The sequence below is a fragment of the Oryctolagus cuniculus genome, chromosome 2, assembly GCF_964237555.1.
Source record: "Oryctolagus cuniculus chromosome 2, mOryCun1.1, whole genome shotgun sequence".
NCBI classification, from domain to species: domain Eukaryota; kingdom Metazoa; phylum Chordata; class Mammalia; order Lagomorpha; family Leporidae; genus Oryctolagus; species Oryctolagus cuniculus.
Window position 1 is genome coordinate 159,528,802 of NC_091433.1, and position 7,664 is coordinate 159,536,465.

At 59.0% G+C, this 7,664-nt stretch overlaps 1 long non-coding RNA gene across 2 annotated transcripts; it reads right to left on the minus strand.

The window, feature by feature from the left end:
• Positions 1-496: 496 nt before the first annotated feature.
• On the minus strand, positions 497-7,195 carry LOC138848821 (uncharacterized). 2 transcript variants are annotated; one of them, XR_011386929.1, is made up of 4 exons: positions 7,105-7,195; positions 6,178-6,381; positions 5,065-5,221; positions 497-4,028 (listed from the first exon to the last, which is right to left on the minus strand). It is a non-coding gene; the product is annotated as an uncharacterized lncRNA (long non-coding RNA). The 2 variants fall into 2 exon arrangements; XR_011386928.1 differs by having other exon boundaries at positions 5,065-5,225.
• Positions 7,196-7,664: the final 469 nt, after the last annotated feature.

The window sequence follows — 7,664 nt, forward strand, 5'->3', positions numbered from 1 at the left end:
ATAATAAATCTTAAGAAAGCAAAAGTGACCAGGGTGAGTGTTGGACCTAGTGGTGGACAGCAGTGCCTGGATTCCTGGCCCAGCTCTGGCTCCTGCTGGTGCAGACCCTGGAATGTAATGGCTGGAGTTTCCAACTCAGGCTTTGGTCTAGCCTAGCTCTGGCTATTGTGGGTATTTGGGAAGTGAACCAGTGGACGCAAGTGCTCTCTCTTGCTCTTAAATAAATAAATAGGTGATCTAGCTTGACATCATACATCATTAGGAAATTTGCAAATAAAAACTGACACAACGGGGTGCTGCCACTATCCATCTCTCAGAAGGGCCGGATCCCAGAATGCTGACATCACCAACTGCTGCATAGGGAGAAACAGGGACTCTCCTTCATTGCTGGTGGGAATGAAAAATGGACCAGCCACTTTGGAAGACTGTCTGGCAGCTTCCTTTTTTTTTTTTTTTTAAGATTTATTTATTTATTTGAAAGTCAGAGTTACACACAGAGAGAAGGAGAGGCAGAGAGAGAGAGAGGGAGAGAGAGAGAGAGAGAGAGAGAGAGAGAGGTTTTCCATCTGCTGGTTCACTCCCCAGTTGGCCATATGGCTGGAGCTGGGCTGATCCGAAGCCAGGAGCTCCTGCTGGGTCTCCCATGTGGGTGCAGGGGCCCAAGGACTTGGGCCATCTTCTGCTGCTTTCCCAGGCCATAGCAGAGAGCTGGATCAAAAGTGGAGCAGCCCAGACTCAAACGGGCACCCATATGGGATGCTGGCACTGCAGGTGGTGGCTTTACCTGCTACACCACAGCGCCAGCCCCCTGGCAGCTTCTTACAAAGCATACTCCTATGGAAAATCAGCCTTGGTGTTTACCCAAATGAGCTGGAAACATACCCCACCCCCTGCCAACTTGCACACAGATGTTGCCAGTGGTTTCACTCCCAACTGCCAAACTTGCAAGCAGCCAAGATGCTCCTCCATAGAGCAGTGGATAAGCAGCTCAGCCAGACAGGGGACTCAGCCAGTGCCAGGAAGAAATGAGCTCTCAAGCCATGAAGTGCCATGGAGCCGGGCCTTGCAACGCCAGCATCCCATATTGGAGTCCTGGGTCTAGGGGTTGAGGCCCGGCTGCTCCTCTTCCCATCCAGCTCCCTGCTAATGCACCTGGGAAGGCAGTGGCTATTGACCTGAGTACTTGGGCCCCTGCCCCCACACAGGAGACCAGGATGAAGTCTCAGGCTCCTACATTGGCCTGGCACAAACCCAGCTGTTGCAGCCATTTGAAGAGTGAACTAGCAGATAGAAGATCGCCTACTCTCTCTCTCTCTCTCTCTCGCTCTCGCTCTCTCTCTCTCTATGTCACTCTACTTTCCAAATAACTCTCAAAAGGAAAAAAAAGGAGGAACCTTCAAGGCCTGTTGCTGAGTGAGAGAAACCAAAGTGAAAAGACCCTGTCCTATGTGATGCCCCATCTCTGACTTTCTGGAGAAGGCAAAACTCTGGAGACAGAAGTCAGAGCTTCGGGGGAGGGGGATGAACGGGCAGCACGTGGACTCTTGGGGTGGGTGGTCATGTGGCATCGGACACTGGGCCCCCCACAGGACGGACCAGGAGTGAGCCCCAGGGGAAGCTGTGGACTTTGGGTGACAGCCATGTGGCAGGTTCATCAATGGCAACTCTGCAGAGGGCTGTGGGTAACGAGGCAGGCAGGGGCGAATGTTCAACTGTGCCCTGAAATTAAAATTCTGAAAACTAGCATCTCTTAATAAAAAGGGGTGGGGGGGGGGCTGGGAGTGAGCATCCCAAAGATCTCCTCCTGGCACTTTCCCTGGCTCTCACCTCCGGGCGGGGGGTTGTGGGATGCTCAGCTCCTTGACCAAGGTGAGGAAGTGAGAGAGGCCTTGACGGGGGCCCCCACCGAGCAGGGGCTTCAAGAGAGCAGGCGGGTCTCTGCCCCCTCCTACCTCCCCACACGCTTCCTGGCGGAGCCTCAAAGATCCCCGGCCGTTGGCCCCCTTCTCCCCAGCTTCCTGTTTGGGGTCCAGAGAGACGTTTGACCGTTTCTGCAGCTGAACCGGGAGCCCCTTGGCCTAGCGGGAGGGAGGCTGCTTGTTGGGGAGCAGCCAGGGGGCTGTGGGCTTGCGGAGAGGGGAAGGGGCCCCAGCCCGGAATCTCCTGGATGCTCAGATGCCCAGACCTGCAGACCGGGAGGCTGGCGAGTTCAGCTCCTGCAGGGTACACGCGGGCCAGGCTGCCGAGCCTGGAACGCTACCCTGGCTCCCTGCAGCCCACGCGGGCCGGCTGTCGTCCCGGCTCTGCAGTCACATCCACAGCCCAGAAGCTCGGCCCCACCACCCACCCCAACCTCCAAACTGCTGGGGTCCTGGTGACTAGCCGACGGCCCCACAGTCAGAAAAGCCCGGAGCTAGGGGACCGCAGTCAGACGTGCTCCGCTAAGCACCTGTTCCTGGAAGCAGCACAGAGAGGCTGAGCTCCAGGAAAGGGCTCCCGGGGAAGAAACTCTCAAGTCAGATGTTCAGGGTGAAGGCAGTGAGTCCGGCAGAGAGAGGTGGGAGGTGATCCTGTTCGTGGAGGCCCTCAGGCAGGCAGGGACCCCATGTGGGCAGGGCTGTGGGGAAAGGAGGTGCCGCAGGAGGGAGCCAGAGCGGCTTAGGACAATGCAGCCCTCTCACCCCACCTCCCCTACTCCCACAGCCGGGATTGGGGACTGACCCAAGGCCAGGGTGTAGGCCTGGCCCTGCCCCTGCTGGACCATCCCATCCAGGTGAGCCCAGGCTGCTGTCACAACCCTGCCCCATGGCTACAGGGTGGGGGTGGGACCAGACCCACATGGCCCAGAGGTCAAAGCCCTACAACTGGGGCTTGGAAAGGCAGGCCCTGCCCCCGGGGTCCTGATCACTCTTCCTGCGGGCCAGGGAGGGCAAGGCAGCAAAGGGGGCTGCAGAGCCTGAGGGGCATGCCCACGTGACCCCGCTTAGACAAGGGACGCTGACCCTCTGTCCCCTTGGTGGGGTGTGCAGAGATGGGGTTGGGGGGCTGCTCTTTGGGGGCATGCAAAGGGGTGCTGTGGAGTAGGGGGGTGGAGTACCAGGCATCTGCGTCTGCAGCCCCAGGACAGACACATCTTTTGCCACTGTTCTCAGCAACCTGTGGGCTTGCTGCGCTCCCACTGTGTACTGGCAGAGAACCGTCTCCCTCGCAGGACCAGGGCCTTTCTGAGTTGGCAGCTTAGCCTCACTCATCAGACTGGGGCGGGCTAGGAGAGAAGCCAGGTCCCCTTTGAGACAGGGCCAGGGGTCTCTGCCCCTTCCTGTTCTCACCCTGGCTGTTCCCACATTCTTTGTCCAGGTGACATAAGGCCCGGGCCTGGGTTGTTCCGAGGGACTCCGCCTCTCGCCTGCAGGCCTGTGGAGCTGGCCATGCCAGGCCAAAGCTTGTCCCCGGGTCAGTGAGGACTCCCTCGGGGGGCCGGGGCTCAGGAGGGGCTGATGGAGCAGAAGCAGGTGGGGCCAGATGCATGATTTGCCAAGTCCAGTGCAAATTGAAGAGTGGGGACCTCTGTTCTGCATTTTAAACACGAGGCGGGCATCCACCAGGCTTTCAGTCAACCACAGGGCCTTTCTGAGCTGGGGCCCCGCGCCTCGTCCCTGCAGCCGGTCCTGTAAAAGGGACAGGCGTTCCAGAGGGAGCACTTGGAGGCGAAAGGAAAGGAGCTGGAGCAAGCACCCACAGGCGAGAGCACCTGGCCCGGCCGGACTGCCGAAAACCAGAGGAAGATGGGGCTGATTAGGTCGGCTGGCGCCAGACCCAGGGATCCGGCGCTCTGGGACTAGAAGTCAACCCCGAGGTAGATTCCTGAGCCACAGGGAAGCAGCAGGGGCTGGCCAGGGAGGCAAGGGCAGCGGCCTGGGAGGGCGCGTGGAAACCTACAGCGAAGACTCAGGTCCAGACAGGGCAGAGGCTTGCCCAAGGTCAGCCAGCAGAGGTCCAGAGCCCAGCCCGGAATCTTGTCTTCGGTTCTGTAGGACATAAGCAGAGAAGTAACAGACGGGGTGGGGGGAAGGCAGCTGGCGTGTTCTGAGGAGCAGCACCCACCCTCCCCAGCACCCCCGGGGCCTGCGCCTTCTTCTGGTCCTGCCTCTGTGTCTCCTGTCCCCCTCTCTTGGGATCCATCCTCTCGCTTCTCTGCTACCTCCTGTACATGCCCCTTGGAGCTGTACTCCCTGGATGGCCCCTAGGGAAAATCCCTGCCCTCCCCCCCAGTCCAGCCTGGTTGAGCAGTGACCAGCAGTGGGGGGGGGGGGCATGGAGCAGGGGTCCCTGCTGCAAGAAAGAGGGCTAGGCCCACAGGAAAGGACTCCTCCAGTTTCCTCCAGGCCCCAACTCCGTCCCCCCAGCCTGCTCCCCCATCCAACCTGGTGCTCTGTCCCCTTCCCACTCCTCCTGTGCTCCAGGACCCGCCCGGTGTGTCTGGAGACCTCACTGAGGCTTCAGTGCCCACAGTTCTGTTACATCTCAGCGCTCTTTGGCAAAGGGACTTCTGAAATAGCTCATGCAAATGTATGCAAAAGAGATGTAAATTTTTAACATAAGCAGTCCCAGTTAAAACCAATCTGGGCTTCAGGTATTGCTTTCTTCCTCTGTGCTCGGTGTGATGCATCTACAACTTGAGAGAGAGAGAGAGAGAGAGAGAGAAACACTCCTTCCCCATAGGGAAAGCCAACTCAGTGTGGAGGTTCTGGGGTGGGAGGTGGGAAGGCTGTTTATGGCTAAACCAGCTGATTTCCTGGGCTCCAGATACCCTGGGGTCAGTGTCAAGGGTGGGGGAGGTGGGCTCTGGGCAGCTGTGGTCCAGAGAGAGAGAGGTACAGGGCAGAGAGAGAGAGAGAGAGAGAGGCGAATGGAGGATGCCAGGGATGAAACCAGAGGCTATGGCATGGGGCTGGCACTGTGGCACAGCAAGCTAAGCCATCACCCTGTGACACCAGCATCCCAAATGAGTGCCAGTGTGAGTCCTAGCTGCTCTGCTTCTGATCCAGCTCCTTGCTAATGTACCTGGGAAAGCAGCGGCAGATAGCCCAAGTGCTTGGGCCCCTGCACCCATGTGAGAGACCTGGATGGAGTTCCACGCTCCTGGCTTCAGAACGGCCCAGCCCTGGCCATTGCTGCCATTCAGGGAGTGAGGCAGCCGATGGAAGACTTCTCTTTGTAGCTGCCTTTCAAGTAAATAAATAAACAAACCTTTAAGAACAATAACAACAAAAAAAACATAAGAGGCTGTGACCCCAGAAGGAAGCCCCCACACTGCAGGCACGCCAGGGCCCTGAGGAATCAGGAAGAAGCCCCCGGAGCCGTGGAGGTGCTCGCCCTCGGCGGCCTCTGTGTCCCTGCCTGCAAGCCCAGTGATGGGTACGGAGACCACCGCACAGTGTGGTTCTGAGCCGCTCTTGTCTGGTAAGATGGGTTACGGCCTGTAGGGAGAAGGAAGAGAGTGGGTCCTTCTAGAAGTTCCTGCAAGAAGCTTAACAAACACCTTAAAGGGATGAGCCTCATTTTGGGGGAAGTTGGAATCCCCTGTCCAGAGCGCTTGGTCTCCGGTGGAGACTGCACCAGGCTGACAGGGAGCACCTTTGCTTGCAGGAGCGGAAGTCACCTCCACAGGCCGGGAGGAAGTCACAGGGACAAAGGAAAGACTCAGCTGGGAACCCGGGCTGCAAAAGAGCTGGGCTTGGTGGAGGCAAGCTGAGGGAAGAGTTAAGGTCTTTGCATTTTGGTGTAGCTGTGAGCTCGGGCAGACTAGCCCCAGCCACTTCCTGGCTGTTTAAAAGTCCCCCGGCCCTAGACCAGCATGCAGGCTCTGTTTCCCTATCTGTAAAATGGGTACAGCGCCTGTCACCAGGGAGCGGATGAGTAGTGTGGTGGCTTGAGTGAAGAGTTGCACTGTTCTAGAAGAAGACGGAGTGAGCCCCATGCCGGGCAGTGTGCGGTCCCTGCAGTGGGGAGCCTGGCCACTGGGCTTGCTTACCCAGAGCAGGCCTCGGGCTCTGGGTGATGGCACTGGCTCCCACCCCCAGCCTCTGGAGGGCCACAGCCGCTGTGTGGTTGAACTTCACAGGGTCATTCTCACAGATGCAGCCAGTTTCCTGCAGCTGTGCAGCCCTGACTCACCCAGGCCTGAGCCGCTGGGAATGCAGAGGGCCAGGTTAATCTCAGCAGCTTCCTGGAGGCAGCCACCTAGTTCCTAAGCGCCAGAAGGGAGAAAAGAATGGCTTGTTGGGAAGGTGCGGCTCCTTTGCGATTCTTCGATTCTTCGCCTGGGGCTGCTGCAGCCCAGGGTGTTGGGATATGGTATGTGCAGGTTCACAGGGGTCTCTAGGGTAGGGGAGGAGGGCGACGGGGGGGGGGGGGGGGGGAGATAAGAGCACTGATAAGTGTTGGAATGTGGCCTGCTGACCCTCCCAGCCCCAGGACCACGCAGGCAGTTCCTCCTCCAGAAAGCCCATCAGGAGTACTTCCAGTGGTGTGGCGTGCAACTGTCCAGCTACGGGGAAAGTCCCTGGCCTGTGCTGTGGGGTATGGGTGAGTGGGGTGGGCTGGGCCTGAATCCCGGCGAGGAGGGGGAGTGCCTGGGGAGGCAGCAGCCAGAAGCGAGGGGCTTAGAGGCCCCAAGTAGGGCTGGCCCACAGCAGCTGGGAGGTATTTTTAGGTAGGCTCAGGTGCAGCCAGAGACGGTCTGCCCTGGCCCGACAGGTGGTTAATATTTAATCCCTCCTTAATCACGGACTCCCTGGCGGGCTGGGGAGGAACGGGGCTGTGGTGAAATCAGTAACCACAGACCAGACGGGAAACAATGTCCACGGACCTCTGCCACCGAGGGGCTGGCTGGGGTCACCCCTGTGCCTCTCCTTCCCAGGGGAACCTCGGGACAGGGAGAGGGGAGGAGGAGCCCACGAGGAAGAATCCTCCTCCAACTTGGCAGCCCTTGCAGGTGGGGAGCGGCTGCAGGTGCTGTGCGTTCAGGCATGAAGGGCTAGGGCCCTGCCCCCTCCTCCCGGGCCGGTGACCTTGGGCCGCCCCAAACCTCACTTTCCTCACCTGTACACTGAGGATAAGTGCTCCTCGCTCGAAGGCTCCTCCTCGTGAGATCAGAGTGAGATATGGGTGTACAAGGAAGTCCTTTATAAGCTGAAGGATGAGACAGCAAATGAGCAGAGAGCACACCCATGAGCGCTTGCGTGTACACACCCACGCGCGCACACACACACACACACACAGCACAGTGGAGGGCAGGCCAGCATGCTCTGGTTCGGCTCACAGCAGTGGAGTGTGTTTGAATTCAGTTCAGCCAGGGCCTACTTCCAAGCCGATGTCCCCAGCCCTAAGTCCAGCTTCAGGGGCAATTTGCAAAGCTGTCAGCCTCACCCTTGGGAAGCAAAGGTGACAGGCTCCAGGGCTGAACCAGAACAAAAACAGGCAGTGTTCGGCTGGAAGGTCAAGGGTCAGGGCCGTGGGGGTCAGCGGGCTGGGGGCGGGGCGGGGCAGCGTGGGCTGAGGGGGTCAGAGCAAGCTTCAGGGTTGAGCTGGTGCAAGCGGAGGACCCGGGAGAGTTGAGTCGGAGCTGGGGGTGGGGACAGGGTGGACTCAGTCCCGTGTGA